The sequence below is a fragment of the Hylobates moloch genome, unplaced genomic scaffold (assembly GCF_009828535.3).
Source record: "Hylobates moloch isolate HMO894 unplaced genomic scaffold, HMol_V3 SCAFFOLD_17, whole genome shotgun sequence".
Classification (NCBI taxonomy): Eukaryota; Metazoa; Chordata; class Mammalia; order Primates; family Hylobatidae; genus Hylobates; species Hylobates moloch.
Window position 1 is genome coordinate 20,198,613 of NW_026652292.1, and position 23,654 is coordinate 20,222,266.

At 35.0% G+C, this 23,654-nt stretch overlaps 1 protein-coding gene and 1 long non-coding RNA gene across 3 annotated transcripts in view; one reads left to right on the forward strand and one right to left on the reverse strand.

Moving 5' to 3' along the window:
• CDH12 (cadherin 12) overlaps positions 1 to 23,654 on the reverse strand; it is a 1,061,064-nt gene that overhangs the window by 370,525 nt on the left and 666,885 nt on the right. The window lies entirely within an intron of this gene.
• On the forward strand, positions 7,141 to 13,954 carry LOC116456704 (uncharacterized). Its single transcript, XR_009210526.1, has 4 exons — positions 7,141 to 7,176; positions 8,673 to 8,747; positions 13,590 to 13,689; positions 13,797 to 13,954. It is a non-coding gene; the product is annotated as an uncharacterized LOC116456704 (long non-coding RNA).

Sequence of the window (23,654 nt, forward strand, 5' to 3'; positions counted from 1 at the left end):
AAGCAAGAGACTTAACATTTCATTATTAATTACAGCAACAGCAAGTTGGCTGTCAGAGTCAAACCTCCACACACTTCCCCCACCAAGCTGCTGAGCTTCCTGCCATTTCCTCATTAAGCTTATGATGATGATGGAGTTTTTAAAACCTGCTTTTTGTAATGGACAGTAGACCTTAAAAATCTGTCATAAATTGCTCAATTGAGGAAATCAAATGGCAAAGAGAGTGAACCAGTGTAAGAGCAAACAAATTGCACCATAAAAGAAAGTGGTGTCTTTAACTGAGCTTTTATTTTTACAAAGAATGTGAAGGCAACTCGGAGACTGTAAGTGGATGCTGTGAGACTGTTTAACTAAGAGCAGTTATTCACATTAAAGAGGCTGAACACATAAGGAAAAAAAAAAAGAAGGAAAGAAAATCAAACCAAACAAAAACAAAAGAACAAAACCACCTTAGAGTGTTTTCGTTTTTCAAATGATGTGGTACAGCTGAGTAAAAATGACTAGGTCCACTTTTAAGCGTATTTTTTCCTTAACGTTTTAAAACCAGATTACATAAGATAAAAGCATATTTCAAGGTGAATACTGATCAAGTTAAGGATCTAAGCGTATAACAGATTTTTCTCTCATATTTCATAAGAGATTTTTCAAAACGCACATTAATTCTGATATTTTTATTCATTTATTCAGGAAATATTAATGAGGACTGTTGAAGTCAAAATAGAAATGTAAAGAGAAATCTCTAAATTTAACATTTAGTTTAGAAATAAATAATTCACAAATCAGAGCATATATTCAGACCGAGTGGTCTTCAGCATGTCTGAAGAATGAAGAGAAGGCTGGAGGTTTTACTAAAAAAAGAAATATTAATTATTGCTCTTTGAGAAAGTTCATTAGCATTGGTAAGGTTATGAGAAGCTGGAACGTCTAACTGGTGACTGACAGTGAGTAAAGTAAGTCTTAGATTTGTAGCAGGTTGGTTTGGCAACTATTAGATAAAACAGTTGTCAGATTACAGCAGGCAGTTTCAGCAGCCAGACTTACAGTGAATTACATTTGGGGAGAGCAATGTTTTGTGTCCTGAGTGCTTTTTGCACCTGCCCTCTTGACTCTGTTTTCATTGGATATGATGAGAATGACCCAATTCAAATAATCAGCTTTCACAGTACCTATTATGGTCTAGTTCTTTTCCCAAACACTTTGGAATTCAAGAATAAACTGAACAGAAGAAAATCTAACCCTGAAGAATAAAGTAGCAAATAAGTCATAAGTATAATGGATAGGTAAGTTATATTGCAGATATGAAAGAAATATGTGATGAAAAATAAGAGAAGTAGAGCAGGAAAAAAGAAATTAAGAGGGTAGGTGTGCCGGAAGGAGAGGAGGCAAATGCAGGCTCAACCAGAGGGTAAGAAGTCAACAAACATTTTGGAAGGTAGGAGTTGTCAAAATGGACAACATGGACATCTGGGGGAAGAGTTCCATGTGGAGTGAGGTCACCCGAAATAATTGAACTTGCTGGAAAAAAACACAACTCTCAATTTTACTTCATAGAAGCTCTTACAAATGAGAGCAGATGAACGGTTACCTGTGTTGTGTCACCAAATGAAACAGCTCATTCTAACATCGGGTAGTGTGCATCAAAGACAAGTCATGTCATCTCACAATAAGTATACCCACCAAGAACCTTTTGGAGGCCTATATTTGGCACTAAAAATACCATTATAAAGAAGAACTTGTATGCCTAATTGTACCCATGCTTTGGTCAATCCTCAATTATATATACATTATTATCAACCACATACAGAAGTCTAATATGTGCACTTACCCTGTGATTCTGTTTTATTCATATTAGTAGAAGCATGTTTCTACCACTGTGGTGTCATATTATTCAATTATTTTGAGTTTTAAATCCCAGGGACCCACTTTACCTGAGTATTGTAGCTCTAAAGTTGGAAAGAAAAAATAATGCTGATACCATAATCAGACAGACATAAACAAAAGTGGGAAGAAATCTGCTATTGTGATGAAGCCTATATCATTTAAGCCCTGAAACTTTGACCAAGCAGAATAAATGAATGAATAAATAATTAAATAAATAAATACAATGACTCTGGAATTGTAAGCAAGGGAAGATGAAATGATCAGTAGCAAATAACCAAACACGAGCTGACATCATGAAGAAAATAGCAAATTCATGAATTATTCTAAAATCGAAGCATTTGTTAGTCTTCAGTGTGAATCTCTCTCTATGAAATTCTTTAATCTGGCCTTATAGTATGATTTACAAAGCACAGTTTCTATTTCTAAGAGCCTCTTACAACTCAAAACTTGCCTTACAAATTTTCTCAGAAGTAATCTTGACAGCAAACACATATTGTTTGAACTTTTTTTCATATTTTGTACATTAATTGCCATTCACGTTTTAGTAGTAAATTCTACGAGGTCCCAGGTGTGTGACTGTGCATGCAAGTTATATCAGAACAGGCCTTCCCAGCTTTGTCTTATAGTTATAATATGCAAAATATTGACATAATTCTGCATCTCCCTAAAGATTTTTTGAGTCTTTTGGGATTGATAGTCTCTCTCTCTCTGGATGCTGCTTTAGGACATTTACTAAGTACACTACTGTGTCTTTCTCAGTGATTAATGATGACTATATTAATTGGCTTTCTCTTTTATTGTAAGTTCCCCTTTAACATTTCTGATTTTAATTGTGAGAAATAACCCTGCACATACATGTATTAGAAGTCAGGGAAGATCCTCTTGATCCATCCCATCAATTTCCCAGGAGCAATTGGCATAATTTAAATCTTCATCTAACTATTCTCCTTCAATTGTAATTGGTGCCACCTATTTTTAAAGTAGCCTATTTTTGTAATATTAACGTTATTTTGATAATTTATTGTGACCCCATTGCCAAAAACAGGCACATGGGCGCCATAAATAAAGCAGTCTGATAATTGCTTAAACAAAACTGGGCCCCATGGACCAGCAATAAACTGTCGTTAAGGTTAGGCTGGAGAAGCACCTGCAGTTTCTCTGGATAACCTCTTTTATTTCTCTGTGTACACTACTGCTCATTTCAGAAAATGACAGTTTTGAAAGATATCAGCAATTTGTTGAAACAAAGAATAAGAAAAACATGATCTTGGAGGTATAATTTACTTTTACATTTTGAATTAAAAAATAGAAAAAGATATGTTGATGAAAAAAATTATCATATGAAAACCACAAGATTTCTACTGTAGAGCTAGAACTATTTCACAGTTTAAAAGCTTGCTCCCTTTGTGGTAACTTTTATTTGTTATTTAAATTCAAGTTAGTCTTCCCTGACTTGCAATACTAAAAATTAGTACTCATGGTCTTTTATTGTTTTCTTGCACAATTCAAATAATGTATTTTAGTGTTGCAGCCTGGCTCAGCAAACGTAAAGATTTAGGTTCTGAAAGTTGTTCATCAATAAAATGGCCTATGTACCTCATTTGCAATATGAAAGTGTTAGAAATACGGAAGAATTATATTTATTTTATAATATAAAATATAGAAAGATTAAAACTATACTTAAGGCCGGGCGCGGTGGCTCACGCTTGTAATCCCAGCACTTTGGGAGGCCGAGGCGGGTGGATCAAGAGGTCAGGAGATCGAGACCACGGTGAAACCCCATCTCTACTAAAAATACAAAAAATTTAGCCGGGCGTGGTGGCGGGCGCCGTAGTCCCAGCTACTCGGAGAGGCTGAGGCAGGAGAATGGTGTGAACCCAGGAGGCGGAGCTTGCAGTGAGCCGAGATTGCGCTACTGCACTCCAGCCTGGGCGACAGAGCGAGACTCCGTCTCAAAAAAAAAAACAAAAAAAAACTATACTTAAAACCAATTTAGAACACGCAAGTAGGTATCACTTAAATGTCTTTTTCAATGTCACTGAAATTTTGAATTGCTTTTCTTTCTTAAAATTTGCCCCCAAAGTGGCCATAATAATTGATATTTTATAAAGTTGGGGAGAAAAACAAAATGAATGTTTTCCTTTTATATTTATCAAAAGGTTATTTAAATGAATTCCTCTTGAATTTGGTGGAAGCATTTTTTAAATTATGTTAATTTTAACACATCAGATGCATGTTTGAATACGAATAAGATCAAATAGATCTTGAGTCAAATCTGCAAGATCTTAATTTTAACATCATAGAGACAAAGATTTTAATCTTTTGTTTTGCTGTCAAATTTCCCTCTAATTTTGGACATGATACATTTTATCTTATTCAGTTTCAATTATATATGTATAATTATATATGTATAATTATATATATATAATTGAATATATATGTGTACATATATACATATATATATGTTGGACTCATCTATATATATGAAAATACTAGCTTTGAATGAAACAATGTCAATTGCAAACTGTTGTTCATGCTTAATATAAATTCAATTATGAACCGAAATCCTTTAAGACAAAACAGGGAACAAGGTACTCTTGTAACTTTTCTACCAATAATTTGATGTTTTGGAAAAATTAGTACCATATAATTTTTCCCCAAATATTACCTTTCTTTATTAAAAATAATAGTAATAATTCTGGAGAGTTATTTACACTGTGATTTATTAATTCAATCCCTATGATTTAATATAGTAATGAAAGTGGTCTTTATATTTAAAATGTGTGTGTTATATTGCCAGTTTTTACTGAGCACATACATTATTGGCTAATACATACTCCTTTGTAGGTGAGTGTTTAGAGAAGAAAGCCATTGCTCCATTGGCAAATTAGCATCATTGGTTGAAGGAGCCCACGGGTTTAAATTGCAGTAGGTTTGCAGGAAGCATGTGCGCTGGCAGAGCTGTGTAGTAAGGCATCTGCAATAACCGTCTACATTATGCTTCCATTTAGCTGGTGTCATCACTCTGTCACTTTCATCTATTCCATAATTTGCACAAAAAGAAAACACACCACAACAACTCTTTAAATTCCAAAAATGTATGGTAAACTGTCAGTTTTTCTCTTCTATAAAGTTGTTTATCTCAGGATTTTACTTGGCATACAATTTCTCAATAGACGTATCCTTCCTTCTGAAATGCAAAGGAAATCCCATTGATCAATAAGGGTTGCAGTACTTATCAACATCACAACGGAGACAGCTTAATTCCTCAGATTAGCATTTGGCTCAAATCAGCAAATGTTTTCTGAGAAATTACTATTTATACATTTAAAAGTATCCAACTTCCCTATCTTCCTCCTATCAGCTCAAAATATAAGCCAGGGCCATGTGGCTGCATCTTAATCACGTTCGAGCTGGAGAGCCATCAGTTGAAAGCCTGTCTCAGTTCATAGATATGAGAGATTGTAATATTTTAACATTTCCTCCTGCCAAGTTGCTAAGCAATAAAACTATCTTGGCACTTTCCTGCCAGTTCATCATGAAGAACTACTTTAGTTTAGCTTAGTCTCTTGATGAAACAAATGGAAGGCAGCTGCACCAAACGGCCTTTCACAAACGTGTTGCCAAACAAATCCCCAGAACTTTCACCCCTTTGCATAGCTGATTTAGATGGCTTGAAGCAGAGAAATCCCACGTTAGTATCAGCATAGAAAATCAAGTCTTGAATATGAGTGATTAAAAATTATACAAACAATAGCTCATCATAATTTTTGCAGAGTGCTATTGTCCCATATTACCTTTCTCCAAGGCATACCTAAGTGTGATGATTTCTCAGCTAAAAAAAGGCACATTTTTCATACCATAAAGTCAACTTCAGTCAGAGATACTAGACAAGCTATTGGCTAAATTTGACATGTATTTCTACTTAATTTTTACTTAGCTTTTGAGAGTTTTGATTACATAAGTAATGCGAAAAGAATGCCACACAATAATTTCAAACAAGAGAGAAATGTGTACATTTACAAGTGTATAAAGCAAAAAGAGAAGTAAGTTTCCCTTCGCATTCATCCAATCCTGTATATTTGTATGTGTTTTTTCACAACTGCCTCTGTGCATGTGTATGTGTGTGTGTTTGTGGCTGCATATGTATAAACTAAGAATTTTAGTCTATAAACTTACAGCAAATATTGACACATTTCTTTATTGCTGTTACTGTTTTATTAAAATTGAATCATATCCTGAGCCCCCAACTTGCCATTACATGAACTAAGTTTTTCCCATCTCAGGAATCAGAAAATCCCAAGAATCTTTATCACAATAGAATGTTCTGGGAGAGTCCCCTTGGATTTAGGACACACAGGTCACCAAGGAAATGGCCCTGTGCAAACTCACACCACCATGTGAAGTGGACATCTGCATTCTAGTGCTACACAGACTACACTGTCTGCTTCAGAGAGTTTGAAGGTGATCTTCTCTCAGTCTGTCCTCCTCTCATTTCGGGTCCTTCACGGAGCCAACTCCTGCTCACTGTTATCCTCAGTGTGAAATCACAAAGCTTCCTTATGTAGGCCTTCTTTCTCAACTCAGATTAAATTAAAACCTTTCCTCCTAGTGGACAACAAGGCACTTTTTAATATATCCATTATCATACTTCCCACATTTGTTTTTGCCAACTCTCTGCTTCCTTACTAAACTATGGTATCCATAAGGGTAGGATACAGTGCTCGACATTTATTCATTAATTGGACAGATACTCACTGAGCTTCTACTATGGTGAATGGATGTGCTGGATGCTGAGAATAAAACTTCTATTTGAATGGCATGATTCTCTCTCACTGTCCCTACCTTTAAGACAGATGTGAATAAAGAAGCTACACATTATTGCTTAATTAGAATGATAAATGGTATACTATCTATGTGAGTAGTTGGAGCAAGTTAGTCTGGTGAGAGAGGTGAGTGTTTCAGGAAATTCTCTGGAAAAATTTGTATGTAAGTTGAGACCTGAGAAGTAAACACAACTTCATTAGGAGAGAAGAGCGTCCTTAGTTCTTTAGTGAGACTGGAAGGTGTGTGCAGTAAAAGCCTTAGAGAGGAGGAGGTGGTGGACACACATTCTGAAAGAAGAAGTATTCTAAAGCCAGGCTGGCCAGCAAGGATTTTATATTACTGAATCTTTTGGGTTTTTTTCCATGAGAATACTGTGAAGCCATAAGCAAGGCAGCAATATGAGTAGATCTACAATTAGAAGATGATGGTGGACAGCTAAATTTCCTATAGGAAGGAGAGATTTTGACAGTGAGTAGTTTTTCAAAATTCAATTCTTACATCCTACCATTAAACAGAACTCTGAGTTTAAGCAAATTTGGATGCAATCATAACAAAATCAAATAAGACCATGGCTCACTTACACCTGCCAAAAATGTGGGATTAAAAAGCGTTTAATTAGTTCTTATCATTTTGGTTTACACAGAATTAGTCATACTAGATCCATTCTTTTTTTTTCTTAATGAATTTTGTGTGATAATTATAGTCCTTTAAACAATTTAAACTTTCTTCTTCCTTCAGCACTCAGATGTATGCTGGGAAGAGTCTACCGATCTTGTTGGCAAGTCTGATTCTTTTTTTGATATGGACCCGTTGGTCCATATCATCTTTTCAGAAGAAAAGAAAAGCATTTAATTGCCAATGGGAGGAGAAGCCCATAATGTTACTATAACTTGGGTATTATGTTAAATGTCTGTTTTAAAAGAAAGTAGCATTAAGATAGATCAGTAACCAAAATGATAGGCTTTTTCTGTGCATTAAACTTTGTGAAAATTCTGCATAATTATGACTTACTAGTATTTTTGAACAATGCTTAACATACTAATCTTACATACACTCTAGCCCAAAATAAGGCATCATAATTTACACCTTAATCTCTCAAAAATTAAGCATGTCTTTGGTGAATGGTTTTATATATACATAAACCTAAAGCATATAAGACAACAATTTATGTTTGGAGCCTGTGTTCTGTAAAGAGAAGGTTGGTTTGTCTTTTAGCTATCGTATTTGGAGTGGAACTATAAAACAAATGTATAATATTCTTTTTTTTTTTTTTCGAGATGGAGTCTCGCTCTGTTGCCCAGGCTGGAGTGCAATGGCATGATCTCGGCTCACTGAAACCTCCGCCTCCCGGGTTCAAGCAATTCCCTGCCTCAGCCTCCTGAGTAGCTGGGATTACAGGTGCCCACCACCATGCCTGGCTAGTTTTTGCATTTTTAGTATAGGCAAGGTTTCACCGTCTTGGTCAGGTTGGTCTTGAGCTCCTTACCTCGTGATCCACCTGCCTCGGCTTCCCAAAGTGCTGAGATTACAGGAGTGCACCACTGAGCCTGGCCTATATTCTTGTTTATCAATTCAAAAATGCTCTGCCCTGTTTTTGACTCTTTAAAAATAACTTAGATACAAATTTATAGTAGAAGAAAAAAAAAACTTTCAGATAAGAGATGTTCTCCAGAATCGAAGAACTACCTGGTATGTAAGAAATAGTGTCAGTGTCCTAATGCATATTGTGACTGTTTGCATATACTTCCGTTTGTAAAAATATCAGTTTCACTTTTCAGAGGATTTGTAAGAAACATTTAAATTTTCACTGAAATAAATGACAAGTCATACTGTCACTTAAAAAAAAAAAAAAGACCTTTGTCAAGGAGAGTGCAGTCAACCAGTAAATTGCAAGTTCTCAGAATGTTTATTGATATACTGATTATTCATTCTGTTATACTCTAACATCTGTATATTTTTACCAGTATTCTCAGACCACTTCTACCAAAACATAAATCTGTGATTGTGATCTCTGAAATTCAGTCCTTTTATCTACTCAAGTAACTGCAAATTTTAGAAAATAATTTTCCCTAGAAATATAAGTTGTTCTTTTCTTAATTTATCCACTAACTGTTTAGAAATATAATTAGCTTCTAAAATTTGAAAAACAGTAAATTTTAAAAATCATATCTATTGGTTAAAGTTTAAAATACTTCCAGGAAATAAGCAGAATTGAGTTAATGTTAATTTTATCCAACTAATACTTGAAAAGGATCATTGATTTATATTACTGCCAGGTTAAACCATGTATTACTAATCATAACAGTGTTAGTTACAATTTTGTCTTCAAGTACAATAAAGACACATAGATTTGAACTCTTTTGATTATTTTTGGCCTCTTGGTCAATGCCTCATAGTCAAAATTTTAATTAAGATTTTGCACTAAATGTCAAAGAAAATTGGGATAAAAATATGCAGTGTGTTTTATTCATTATGTGGCGGCATCTTTCGTATATCCAAGTTTAACACTGGACCTCTACCTGCTTAGATTAACTGATAAGAATTTTATAAGCATTTCTTACCATCTTGTTATAAACCAAAAATGGCAATCTTTCCACATTTTGATGTAATAATTTTGAGCTTATTACAAAGCAAAATAAAAAATTAAAAACAAATATTACCTTATAAGAATTCAAATGGTATGTATTGAATATTAACTTAAATTACTGTTATTAACATTACATGAAATATGCATGTTGTAAAATTTTAAATTACTACCTGGTTAAATAGAGTATATATATTCCCTAGAGTCATATCAGATTATGGCAATGTTGTAGAATATAACTGAATGCCCAGATGGAGGAACTTGCTTATATTATAGAAAGGGGACTACAATCCTAGAGTTGGACTCAAGCACAAGCATTTCTCATTATTTTGCAGAGGAAGACACTAAGGTTTTCAGAAATTAAATTGCTTTTTGGAAAAGGTGGGAGATTCTGGGAACATAGAAACTTGAATCCAGTTTTCTTCAACTCTACGTCAAGACAGTTGCATTGTGTGAGAAAATAGCTATGGCCATTTGTGATAAAATCACATATATGCAATTATGTGAAACTAATTGTTTATATGTATCTGTGTATGTGTGCATGTACAATATATAAAACTATCAATATTTATCAAAGTCCGTACAGCTGCTAGCAATGAGGGGGATCTAGGATTCTATCACATGATACCTTTTTATGAGGCCTTTGTTCTTTCCAGTACATTTGTCAGCTTGTTCATGAAAGAGATTCTTAATTATTTACTGAAATATCACAAAAGTGGTGGTGAGCTAGGTTGCCAAGCTGACCCTGATAGGTCCTTGACAAATTCATACTGACTCGGCCGGGCGCGGTGGCTCACGCTTGTAATCCCAGCACTTTGGGAGGCCGAGGCGGGCGGATCACGAGGTCAGGAGATCGAGACCATGGTGAAACCCCGTCTCTACTAAAAAAAATACAAAAAATTAGCCGGGCGCGGTGGCGGGCGCCTGTAGTCCCAGCTACTCGGAGGCTGAGGCAGGAGAATGGCGTGAACCCGGGAGGCGGAGCTTGCAGTGAGCCGAGATTGCGCCACTGCACTCCAGCCCGGGCGACAGAGCGAGACTCTGTCTCAAAAAAAAAAAAAAAAAAAAAAAAAAAAAATTCATACTGACTCTCCACAAGTAAAAATCTGAGGCAGTTTTTCCCATTGTGATGCTTTTGTCTACAATCTTAACTGTTAACTCTTCCAAAGAATAAACACACACTATATCAATTTTTTTAACCCATTTAGGTAGAAATATGGGTAAAGAGAAAGGAAGAAAGCAAGGTTAATGGTGGGCAGTGGCTAAATGAACAGGAGAAGATTCAGTTAAGTATTTCATCTCCAAAATGGTATAAACTGTGGCAGAATGTACTTTGTTGAATCAATAGTTTCAAGACAGACACACAGTAGAGACACCGAAGGTACAAAATAGAGCACTGATGAAGGAGTGAATTATCATCTTCACAGATGAGTTGCGAAAGAGAAGGTCTAAGTATTGAGATGAGAATATAGAAATTTCTGAAGCACAACACAGCTCAGAAATTCAATCTGAATATATTCCAATTCAGTGCCTTGCAATAGATACATAATGATTGCCTATCTTTCCATCATACAAAACAATGCATATCATTTAAACATTTTTCTAGCATGAAAATGTGCCTGGGTTATGCAATATACACTTTACCAAAATATGATTCTGGTGGCTGCAAGCACTTAATTGTAATGACCTGCAAAACGAGCAACATTTCTAACTCCAAAATTCTAATCAATATTAGTTAATGAGGTGTGTGACGACTTACAACGCTTTTAAATACTCTTAGTGGCCATGATAATACAAATTCTCCCATATACGGTATATTTAATTTTAATCCTTGCAATAATATAAATGAAATACATCTAAAACACCTGATAGTAAGCACTCAAGTAAAAGTTCCCATAACATGGCCTTAAAAAAGGTTAATCTTTTAATAATGGGGTCATGAAAACATTTTTGTTATAGATATTTTTATGTTCCTCCTTGTATCAATCAGGATTAAATTTTCAAATGTTCATACCATTTAACAACAGACTGAATAAATAACAAAGTTGTTAACACAACATGAATAAATATCTGTATAATTTAAAAATAGAAGATAGAAATAATAACTTGGTAACAAGAATGTGTTTAAAATATTTTATGGCCTCTATCCCATACGTTATTCCATTTTTCTCATAACTGTAGACCTTTAGCTACCAGACAGAGGGAAGGGACATTGTACACTAGTTACCTAGAAAACAAATCATTTATAGGTCTTATTTTTTTGAAAAGGAGATATGTTTTAATTCAACTAAAATGTAAAACATTGGAAGTGTCCCCTATCAAGGCTTACTTTTACTATTGCTTAATATAGATGAAGAAAAAATAAATCATATACTAAACTCAGGAAGCTTGGGTTTTCTCTTAAAGTAAGCCATGCTGTGATTGTTCCATCTAAACAGTCATATCAACTTTACTTTGTATCATATGATAACAACAGCCTCCTGAATAACTATGTATTGTCTATTTCCACCTGCTAAACAAGACAAGACCACATGAAATAGGATCAGCTTAGCCATAACCTTCAGGAATCTTCAGACGTATTGTTTATTGCAAATGGACATGTATTAGAAATGTATATACAGACACATCTTTGTGATACTACTTCCTGAAGTATGTTCTTATGGAAATTTAACTTTGTTCATCCAGTCAGATTTCCAAAAATTTATCTACTGTGACAATTAATATCTTATTCTCCGACTCTTTGTTATTCTCATTCTGTACTTACTTTGCTTTCATTAAAGACCTTTTAGCAAAATTAATTTCCAGGACCATTTTCTTAGTGAACTAATGCCATTTGATGAACAATGGCCATTTTCGTTTTTATCTCAAGGATCACATTGGGCATTTGTCTCTGACTTTTTACTCAGTTTATAATGCATTCTGGTTCCCTTTGGAGGATGTTCGTTCTTTTTTTCTCTGCCTGCTCCCAACATTAAAATCCAAGGTAAACTCTTAATTAAGTGGAGTTGACAGAAATCACCTTTTTTCTATAAAGAACAATTGGAATCCACTGGATTTTCCCTATCAAGAAAAAAAGAAAATATTATCTCCATGAGTAGGTATTGGTAATTAATTAATCCCTAATCTTTTTGAAAAGTATTTGTATTAGTCCATTTTCATGCCATTGATAAAGTCATACCTGAGACTGGGTAATTTATCTTAAAAAAAAAAAAAAAAGAAAGAAGTTAATGGACTCATAGTTCCACGTGGCTGGGGAGTCCTCACAATCATGGCAGAAGGCAAAAGGCACATCTTACATGGTGGCAGGCAAAGGGAATGAGAGTCAAGAGAAAGGGGAAACCTCTTATAAAATCATCAGATCTCCTGAAACTTATTCACTACCACAAGAACAGTATGGGGAAAACTACCCACATAATTCAATTATCTCCCACCAGTTCCCTCCCACAAGATGGGGAATTATGGGAGCTACAATTCGAGATGAGATTTGGGTGGGGACACAGCCAAACTGTATCATTATCAGATATCGTATTCATCTGGTAGTGGTCAGGACATCTGTGCACAACCTCAGAGTTGGCTGATTTTTGCTTTTCCATCCTTACTATCTCACACAGGTGGTTTCCATCCTAAAGTACACAAAAAAACTGTGTTCATGAACACTTTACTGCCTTTAAACTGATGAAATTAGAATAAATGTAAATTCCTGGGACTATTAAAAAAGTGTAATAAGCTGTAAGAAGGAGGCATTATTAAGTGAAGGAACTCACTTTGGGAAATATCAGCTTAGAACTGAATAGGCTTATGATAGTATTTATAAACAATCAAAGGATCAAGTTGATAAGCCGTTCTATGACTTGTAGATAAATATCTTATCAGTTTTTGTACCAGGCTGAAATCCTTTCTCAAGAGATTAAATCACCATAGGGGTTAACTCTTTGTTTTGTGTGCAATTTTTCCACTGCCAATAATTTTGTTCTCTGAGCAGTGAAACAAGTAATTCCCAAATTAAGAGCATGTTAGGACTATAGGTCCTCATTTTCCTAACTGCAAAGAAAATTATTTTAAAAGTAATTTTCCCCTCAGAAGCAATTCCAAGACTGAAGATTAAATGTACAGAGAAGCAATGATTCGGGCTTTAAAAAAATAGCTTTTTAAAGGAGTATAAGTGAAAACAGTTAAGTCAATATATTTAATTACTAAGATTTTATTGTATCTTTTACTCACATAAAAAGACGAAAATAAAACGTTTCTGGTTTTCACAGTAACTGATCTGATCATGTCAACTTTTGAAAACAGATAGTTATGACTCAAGGCTTTGAGAATGTAAAGAGACCACCGTCACATGTTGAGAAATGGTACGATTTCATGTTATCAGTGCAGTTTCGTTCTCAGAGGGAAAGGTAAGCACATAGCTAACTCCAGCTCCAAGCTGCTATTTCATGATAACAGCTCACAGAGCTGTGGGCCTGCTGAGTCTTTCCCATCTCGTTCTGGAATTCCTCTATAGCCCATCTGTACTACCTGGAGACTGGATCCTCAAATTAGACACTTGGTCTCATGAAGCCACTGCTGGGCTCCAGAGAGAAGGAAAAACTAAGAAGTTTTAAAACCTCCACCCTCCTTGGTTTACCTTCATCATTAAAAAACAACAATGACAACAACAACGACAAAAAAAACTAAAACGACTTATTATTTATTAATTATGTTGTGGCAGACAATATGCTGAACATTAGGCATAATTAAATTCTTTTTAAAAAATGGTAATTTATCTCTGTTTTATAGAAGTGTGAAACTGTCAGGAAGACAGATGAAATGATCTGCCTGAGGCCGTATCATCAAACAAAAAATTCATATTCACCTTTCTGGAATTCTTAGGATAATGATTACATGTGTTCAATTGTTAAAAATTGGCAGATAAAATTTTATGTATTTACCATGTACAACATGAAATTTTGAAATATGTATACATTCTGGAATGACTATATCCAGCTAATTAACATAGGTATTGTCTCACATAGTTACTTTTGTGGTGAGAACAGTTAATATCCACTCTCAACATTTTCCAAGAATACAATATATTACTAACTATAGTCACCATGTTGTAAAACAGATCTCTTGAAGTATTCCTCCTATATAATTGAAATTTTGTATCCTTGGACAAACGTCTCCTCACCCTACTCACTCCTCAAAACATCCCTACCCTTGGAAACCACCATTCTCCTCTCTCTACTTCTAGGATATCAGCTTTCAAGAGTGAGATCTTGTGGCATTTGTCTCTCTGTTCCTAGCTTATTTCACTTAACGTAACGTCCTCTAGGTTCATCCACGTGCAAACCCCTAGGTTCATGCCCTTTTTTAAGGTTTAATAGTGTTCTATTTTGTACATATGCCACAATTTATTTACCCATCCACTTCTTGATGGATGCTTCAGTTGTTTCTGTACCTGAGCTATTGAGGACGATGCTCCAGTGAACATTGGAGCACAGATATTTTTACAGGGTGGTGATTTATTTTTCTTTGGATATATATACCCAGAAGAGAAAGTGCTGGGTCATATGATAGTTCTTTTCTTTTCTTTTTTTTTCTTTTTCTTTTTTTTTTTTTTTTTTTTTTTTTTTTTTTAAGAAACCTCCATACTGTTTTCCACAGTGGCTGTACCAATCTATATTCCCAAATTAAACTTCAATGTGCAGATGAATTACCTAAAATTCTTTATAAATTGCAAATGCTGGTTTAGAAGGTGTGCTGATTTTGATGCATTTTTAAGACCCCCCTCCCATCCCGTGTGATGTTCCTACTCCACTCACTGATTTCCCATGTATTATCTAGGGTCTTAACCACATTGCTTGTTTTTCTATCAGAATTTGGAACTGGGTCACCCATGCTCTGAGGCTCTATGAAACCCTGAAGGGAGAGGTAAACATATAAGCTCTGCAATCCAACTGCTTGGTTTTATATTTTGGATTTGAAACTTTGTAACCATTTTCACCCAGAGGAAATTCCTTAAACTCTGTAAGCCTCAGTTTCTTTATCTGTAAAGTGGGAGTTACAGTAGTATTATCTCTCACTGTATTTTTAAAGACCAAATGAGAAACTTTATGTAAATAGGAACCTAATGCCTGGTACATTGTGAATGTTCAATATATATATTCATGAATATTTTTAATTAAAACATGTTCATTGCAACATTATTCATAGAGGACAAGATATGGAATCAACCTAAATGTCAGCCAACAGATGAACGGATAAAGAAAAGGTTAGATATATACATATATGTGTATATATATATACACACACACACACACACACAAACGTATATATGTATATATGTGTATACATGCATATATGTGTATATATGTATATATACACACATACATACACAGATATATATGTATATATGTGTGTGTATGTGTGTGTGTGTGTGTGTATATATATATATATATGTGGAATATATATTCTCACTTATATGTGGAATCCAAAGTTGAATTTATAGAAGCAGAAAGTAGAATGGTGGTTACCAGGAACTGGGGTTAGGGGAAATGGAGAGATGTTGGTCAAGGGATAGAAATTTTCAATTATGCAGAAAAAGTAATTTCTGGAGATCTAACGTAGAGCATGGTGACTATAGTTAGTAATACTACATTGTATAATTGAAATCAGCTTAGCGAGTAGGTCTTAAATGTTCTCACTACAGAAAAAGATAATTATGAGAGGTGATGTATATGTTAACTAGCTTGATTGTGGTAATCATTTCATAATGTATACAAATATCTAAACATCACAGTGATGTACCCTAAAACCTAAAGTATAATAATAAAAAAAAACAAAAAAAGCATCACAGTGTACAGCATACATAAATATATTCAATTTTTTTGTCATTACACCTCATTAAAGCTGAATGGAAAAGCATCACTGATAAATTTCTAAAATAATAATAATAATTGGCCAGACAAGATGGCTCACGCCTGTAATCTCAGCACTTTGGGAGGCTGAGGTGGCAGGATTACGAGGTCAAGGGTTCGAGACCAGCCTGACTAACATGGCGAAACCCTGTCTCTATTAAAAATACAAAAATTAGCTGGGTGTGGTAGTGCGTGCCTGCAATCCGAGCTACTCAGGAGGCTGAGGCAGGAGAATCACTTGAACCCGGAAGGCAGAGGTTGCAGTGAGCCAAGATCATGCCACTGCACTCCAGCCCGGGCGACAAGCAAGACTCCATCTCAAAAATAATAATAATATCAAAAATAAAATAAAAATTGCGTAGAAATTTCAAAATACAATACTTTCCATTGAACTTCCTTAATCCACAGAGTACTGTATTTTTCTGTCTATTGCATTGTCACAAACTTAGCCATTTAACACAGATTTATTATTGCACAATTTCTGTTGGTCGGGAGCCTGCCACATTTTGGCCAAGTCCTCTTCTCAGGGTCTCATAAGGCTATCAGGGTGCTGGCCAACTGCACCCTCATCTGGAGGCCTGACTGCAAAAAGATCAGCTTAAAGGCCCCTCAGAGTGTTGGCAGCATTTGTTTCCTTGTGATTGTAAGATGGAGGTCCCTCTTGCCTCACTATCAGTCAGCTGGGAGTGACCTCACCTCCTCCAGGCTGCTATCAGGTTATGCCACAGGCCCCTTCCATTTCTGTAATAAAGAACTGCCCTCATATTGAATCCATATCACACCTCAGATTTCTCTGATTTCCCTTCTGCTTTCAACTAGACAAACTCTCTGCTTATAGAAAGGCTCATGTGATTAAATTGTGCTCTATTTTAAGGTCAAGTGTGCTATGTAACATGACCAAATAATGAGAGTAAAATCTATTATAGTGACATTCTCTGGAATTATGCAGGAGGGAAACTACTGCTGGAGGGGTAATCTTTGGGGCCAACTTAGACTATTGATTATTCCATGTTCAAGGAGAGCTGGCATATAATCGGAGAGCTAAGAACCATCAGTATCTCAACATCTAAAAAAATAAAAATTGTAACTGTATTTAAAATGTTAGGAAACATAGTTAGAAATTTAGGGTTTTAAGCACATATAAAGATCTGTTAATCATGCTACCACGTAATTACAATATTAGATAAAGAAGAACAATTAAGCCTAGTCTATATGTTAGAGAAATATAGTAATTTTTTCTGGAATAATTTGTTATGTGCAGGCTTTGGGTTATTGGAATAGATCATTGAACATAATATGTTTTAAAGTACTTAAATATTTTATAAAGTTATTTTTATACAGAACATAAATAGTTGATATTGAATCAGAAATACTGTATTAGCATAAGTCATATGTTCAAGGAAATATATTCCTAAACAATAGGAAGAAACACAGGCAACGCTGATGTAAAAAAGATTTACAGATATGAGCTGCATGCACTTGGTTTATGGACTAGAATTCTATGCCTTCTAGAAGCAGAAAATATGCAACGACTCATTCTGCCTTATGGGCATTTCAGAGCTTTTAATCTAATAAAACCTATATGTCAGCCAGTAGCATGTCAGGGTCTCATTACTCTGCTTCCTTAGAGCCTGATATGGGAGGTTAAGTCCCTGCACAAATGTACCCCTTGGGGTTCCCTGAGGTGGAGCCGCGCAGGTTTGCATCTTTGCTTACTGATATATAAAAAAAAGACAACATTAAATGTTCTATTCCTGTTTTCACTTATGTGTTCACTAAGAATGATGAAAGTGGGAAGTGTGTGGCATGGCCTAGGAATTGTGCATGAGCACACTCTTTATTTTACATATCTCATCAGAAGTCAGTTTCTAACCTTCTTCTGTCTGTAGACAAGCATATCACCTAAGCTTTCTCAGAGATTAAAGGTATACCACCTAGCTTAAATGGCCCAGCTAATGAAAGAGAGGTACACTTAAATTGCATCTTAATGAGAAAAAATATGAAAAGGAGAATTAATAGAGATTTCTCAAATAAAATTTAATGAGCATAATTTTTATTATTGAACAATGTTTGCCTATAAAGTCTTACTCAACTTGATTGAAAAATGCTAAGATACATGTTAAGGAGTCCTCATTTTAATACTTTATAAAATGGCATATACATATACTTAAGAAAGAAAAATAATGGCATATTTGCTGTCTTTAAATCATTGAGAAAAAAATAAAAGACTACATGTGTCATTTAATTTAGCTAAAGAAGGAAGGTGACTGAAAAATACAGTTTTTACATAAGATACTAAGTAGCTGGCTGGGTTTTGCTAATGTTCTCAAATTTGAAATCATTTTAAAAAGAACACTCCAATGAGCACCAGAGAACTGGGAAGTTTTAAAATAAAATTATAACTGCACTTAATCTCACATTGTCTCCTTAGCCTTTTGACATTTTAATTGCTGTGCCATTTTTCACTGAGATGGCAAGCATTTTTTACAAATGCATAATGTAGCCTGTGTTAATGCATATTGATTAAAGTAGATAGTGATGCGAGGATGTTGGAATTTTCCCCACTGTGACCCTATTGAATGTTTCTCTCTGCTCTTTTTGTTTTCTTTATAACCAGAGGGGGAGAAAAGCATGTATTTTCCAACAAGTCTCTATGCTATCTGAACTCTAGTATTAATAGGTGAAAAATGACATGTTTAACAGAAGAAAGACTAGAAAGCATCTACATCACAAACTTGTAAGTCTTTCATTTCTGCATTGGAGACACTATAGGAAAATCAATAACTTCCTTTGAGTCTAGTGATCTAGCTGCTTACAAGAAATTTACATCTCCCTGACAGGCAGTTTGTAAGGTCTGGTTCACCCGGGTCACAGGAGTACACATAATTTGCATCTTGAGCAATTTCTCTCTTTCCTTCTACATGTTCCATGAGGAAAGAAGATTGAACCTGGTCATAAAGAGAATCTCATTACGTCTCAGCTGAGAAGAGTAATTTTGTAGGTGTTCTTGGAATGCAAGAGTATCATATAATGATAATATTTTCTCATAGCTCTTCAGACCTATGCACACACCAGGAAATGAAAGTAACATACACCCAGGCACATTTGAAGCTTCTGAGCTGTCATTCACCAAATGAAATTTAAGTGTTCCATCAAAGTCATTTGGAAATAAGATCTCAAGATGGATATCCAGATTCTTTGCTAACAAAAATATACAAGAAAATAGACATTTAGCTTGCCTCTCATAAAATCTGAAAAAAATTCCCCTTCTATTTTATTCTGCCCTTCAAAATATACAAGATCTGAATGTCAAATAAATGTTTATATTATGATATGCTAATAATGCCTGGCATATATTTTCCTAGTTAGTTCTGTAAGCTCAGTTAAAAACAAATAAAAACCAAGGAGGCAATGCTGAAAACTTTTTGAATCAAAAATAGAATGCAACAGCATTTAATTATAATTAAGTCTTTAATATGCTTATTTAAATCTCACATACTTTTAAGTATGGGTCTATTTGCAAATTCATCTAAATAAATATTTGGCACGAAGTCTAAATCCACTTTATTCCAATGTTTTTTCTCCGGGATAAAGATTATAATGAGATTCAAATGTAATAATTTTCATCCTGTGTTCATGAAAATAATTGTCTAGGTGTAAACGAACGTATTATTACAACTCACTATGTTGTACTCATACCTAGTCGTGAGGTCCTCATATATCAAATAGAGGGAGAGTACAACTTTAAAGTGTTTTATATATCCATTTCATATTTTTTCTCTTTGCAATTTGGGATGAATCTCCTTAGACAAATGGTTGTGTTATTAACGCACCAACATTAACCTAGAAAAGGCTACTTAGTACTACTTAACTTGAATACTAATCACCCTGGTCTCAGTAGCCCACCATATCTTGCAAAGTATTCTGAAATAATATTGGTGATAAACACCATTTGGAAAGGAAAAATGGCTGTATCTGTGTTTTTACATACACGCTCCCCTCATTATTTTTGCATATAATAAAATAGATAATATTTACTGAGCACTTATCACAAGTCAGTTGTCTTGTTAAGTGATGCAGAAGCATTTTCTTAGTCCCCAGAAAACCATTTGGAGGTTGGTACAACACAGCTCCATTTTATCGAAGGATCCATTCATGAAGACCTTGTACTCACATAATGAAAGATTAATTTCCCACAGGAGCAAATAAAAAGCTGAATGGGGGTGTTCTTTAGAAATATCACGGTGGTAATTCAGCTTGATTTAGAATGAATTTCTAAACCTATCTCTGCTGCACTATATTTGGTGGCTTGCTTCCCAATATTAGCCATGTACACCTTATTTTTATATCATTATGACAGAATACACTTTTTGTTTGCATGATGACAATACATGTTTAAATAAAAGTCTATGCATCAGCAAAAGCACTCACAGGTGTACTGATCCACTTCAACAACTGCTTGATTTACAGTATGTTGACAAATTAGCTTGGGTCATCACTTATATTATCTAATGTACTAGTGCCACATACAAATAATAAAAACAAGAATTATAATGGTGTCCCTTCAGCTTTGAAATTCTGTGACTCTTCATAACAGCTTTGCATTATTTTAAAGTTAGCATATGAAATAAAACTTTGTTATTTAAAAACTTGAGCACAGTTAAATTGTTGGCATCGGTTCCCCTATGTTTTTGAATACACAGGTTCCTGAAAAGGTCCATAGTTTTAGCAGAGTAGACTTTATAGCAGTGGTGAATTTTGAGGGAGAAAATAGATGAGGAATGTCATGTGCAAAACAAAGACCTAGTAAAAAATCAGCTTGAAGAGAAAGAAACTATCAATGCACATCACTCAACAGCAAGGACAAAAGAGAGACAGGACAAGAGAAGATCTGTTGACAATGGTACACAAATAAGGAAATAGAAAGAAAATACTGATTTTCAACTCTGGTTTAATATGGTGACTTCTTATCCAAGTGCCTTAATGTTGAAAATGAATAGTTTTCTCCAAACTTCTTAAGATAATGAGGATATGCCCACACATTTTCATTAGAAAATGGTACATGGGTAAAATTTTCTTTAATGTCTTGTGTGGCAGCATGTTTTTCTGCCAGGTATATTAATAAAACCATATTATATTACATCTTTTCTGATCTATAATTATAGCTTACATGGTTCAGATGAATTTCCTCTCTGGCAGCTCTCTGTTGAACTTAATCACTGCTGATAAACACTATCGCTCATTTTTTACCCACCAAATAAAATTTTTCATCTTAATGCATTTTGTCTGCATTGCACATATTTAAATACTCAATAACTACCACAGCAAAAATTCACTTTGGTTTTTACCTTGTAGACAAATGGCTTATCTATTTAGCTTAAATGCATAAACTTCGTTACAGTTTTATCAACTGGATGACTTTAAATATGCTGGAATCAGGTTTACCATGACATAATTTAAATAGTTTAATAGTTCATTAACAAGATATTAACAAGATCAAAATTATTACGCCTTACTGAAAAAGGCAGCTCTTTATACAAGGACATAGTCAAGACAGTAGCAAAATGTGGCTGTGCATGTGCGTGCGTGCGTGTGCATGCGTGTGCCTGCATGTGTATGATTCTTTAAGGTAATGTTAGAGACAACAAACGATAATAGATGGAATAAAAATAAAATATGTACCAGGCCAATGAAAATTAGAAAAACTTCACCTATCTATTGCAATATACGTTGCGCTTCTGTTGTGGCTCAAACAGGTATGTGTTCCAGAAAGTTGCAAAACTCCTCAACGGCTCTTCAATTCAACAGGGTATCCATCATCTGACCCATACAGTTGAGATTGAAAATAGATTCAGTCTGGCAGAAAAATGTCCACAGAAAGCTTTTCTCCTCTTTTTTTTTCTTTTTAGAGAAAAACAAGATAAAGCAAAACAAAATAAACTATTAACATGCTGCTTTGGATATGTTAGATGTGTTTCCCAAGGGACACTGTGGTATCTTCCTGGCTGGATATTTTCAGAACATCTCAGTGTATTTTCTTATTTACTGCCCTTGGTTCTCCTAGACTTTTGAACATTGAGTAGTCACATTAATGTCATTTAGCAAAAGGAGGTGAACCAAGTAAATCATTCTCTGAGGTAAGTCAGTCCATGGGAATTGGCCTTACCTCACAGAAACAAACCAAAATGAATTGTAATATTAATCTTAGTGCATTCAGGCTGCTATAACTAAAATACCATATACTGGGTAGCTTATAAACAACACAGATTTATTTTTAACAGTTCTAGAGGCTGGGTAGTTTAAGGTCAGGGTGCTGACTGATTTAGTGTCTGGTGAGGGCCCCTTTCCTGCTTCGTAGGTCACACCTTTTGGCTGTGTCCTGTGTTCTCACATGGTGAAAGGGACCAAGGAGCTCAACTCCCTTGGGCCTATATTATAAGGGCACTAATCCTATTTACGAATGCTCCACCCTCATGACTAATCAGCTCCTAAAAGACGCTACCTCCAAATACCATCACCACAGGGGTTAGTTTTCAACATATAAGTTTGGGGGAAAAGCAAACATTTAGATCATGGCAATATTCAATATCAGAAGCAGAAGATGATTCATGCTAGATGGTCCTCGACAACTGTGTTTGAGAAAGTCATGCATGGCTCTGCACAGAGTCTCTGCCTGGCCCTCATTTAACACTCATGACCCTTGGAATGCACATGCTCTGTGACCTTGCCCCAATCCTGAAGCTTTCATTCCATAATTTAAGGGGAAGATACAAAGGTGTATAGAATTGAGCTGTCATAGAAGCTTCACTATTCTCATCCTCTCTTTTCTCATTTCTTGTATCTCAACTATGATTGTTAGTCCCAATGAGCTCTTTGTCAACACTCTATGTTACGGAGTTCCCCTAAACCTTTTTGTTTCACCTCTCCTCTTCGGTCCTGTGTTCTGAAAATTAAAGATAAAAAAATTTAGATGATTTAAGAATTCTTATGATAAAATGAGCTAACTCTGGAAATTTAAAATACTAAAACACTTAAAAGAGAGTATCATATTGTAAGAATAATCAAAATCAACCGAAAGAAAAATATCTGGCTGGGCATGTTAGCTCACACCTGTAATCCCAGCACTTTGGAGGCTGTAATGGGAGGATCACTCAAGCTCAGGAGTTCGAGACCTGCCTGGACAATATAGCAAGACCCTGTCTATATAATAATAATAATAATAATAATAATAATAATGATAAATTGCCAGACATGGTTGCATGTGCCTGTAAGAGGCGGAGGTGGGAAGATTGGTTGGGCCCAGGAGTTCAAGATTGCAGCGAGCTATAATTGTGCCATTGAATTCCAGCCTGGATGACAGAATGAGAAACTCTCAAAAGGAAGGAAGGAAGGAAAAAAGATGGGGAAGGAAGAAGAGAGAGAGGGAGGGGGGAAAGGAAAAAAATCCAAACACCTCAAGTGTG